This window comes from Carlito syrichta, unplaced genomic scaffold (genome assembly GCF_000164805.1).
Source record: "Carlito syrichta isolate Samal-C Ts95f unplaced genomic scaffold, Tarsius_syrichta-2.0.1 Scaffold146878, whole genome shotgun sequence".
Taxonomy (NCBI): domain Eukaryota; kingdom Metazoa; phylum Chordata; class Mammalia; order Primates; family Tarsiidae; genus Carlito; species Carlito syrichta.
In genome coordinates this window covers 88,584-89,176 of record NW_007090974.1, presented here as the reverse complement: position 1 = coordinate 89,176, position 593 = coordinate 88,584, and positions in this window count along the sequence as shown.

Sequence of the window (593 nt, the reverse complement as noted above, 5' to 3'; positions counted from 1 at the left end):
CCACACAGACTCTACAGACAGCCATACGGTGCCCTCCCTTCGGCCAGCTGGGCCTGGCCAGCGTGCCTGTTGGGCACAGCCGGACCAGCTGATGGACACAGCCTGGGCAGGGGCTGTGTCCTGCCCACAGAGACCTTGTCACCCCCAGGGACCCAGAGTTCTCGGAAGGCCACTTGCCTCCCAGCCCCACCTCGGCCTCCAACACCTCTTCTCCGTCCCCATCTCTTTTTTGGGAAGCTTAAATTCTCTATATTTTTTTAAATGTCCTCTCTGTGTCCAGCTGACCTTCAAGGCCCCCCACACAAGCCCAAAACAGCATTGTCATGGCACTGTGCCTGTGACCTGAGAAGCGTGTGTGCCCATGCCCTGCACTGGTGCCCACTCCACCCACCAGTGAGGGTAGGCCCACTGACCAAGACCACCCCAAGTCCGAGCCTGGAGCAGCGAGAGGGAAGGGACTGACAGGTGTGTCAGGCTCACCATGGCTCTGCCTGAGGGGGCGGCAGTGGCAAGGGACAAGGATGTGGCCTGAGCCTGGGTGGACCCAGAGGGACAGAGAATCACATGCTAACACACAGACACCTACAGGCACA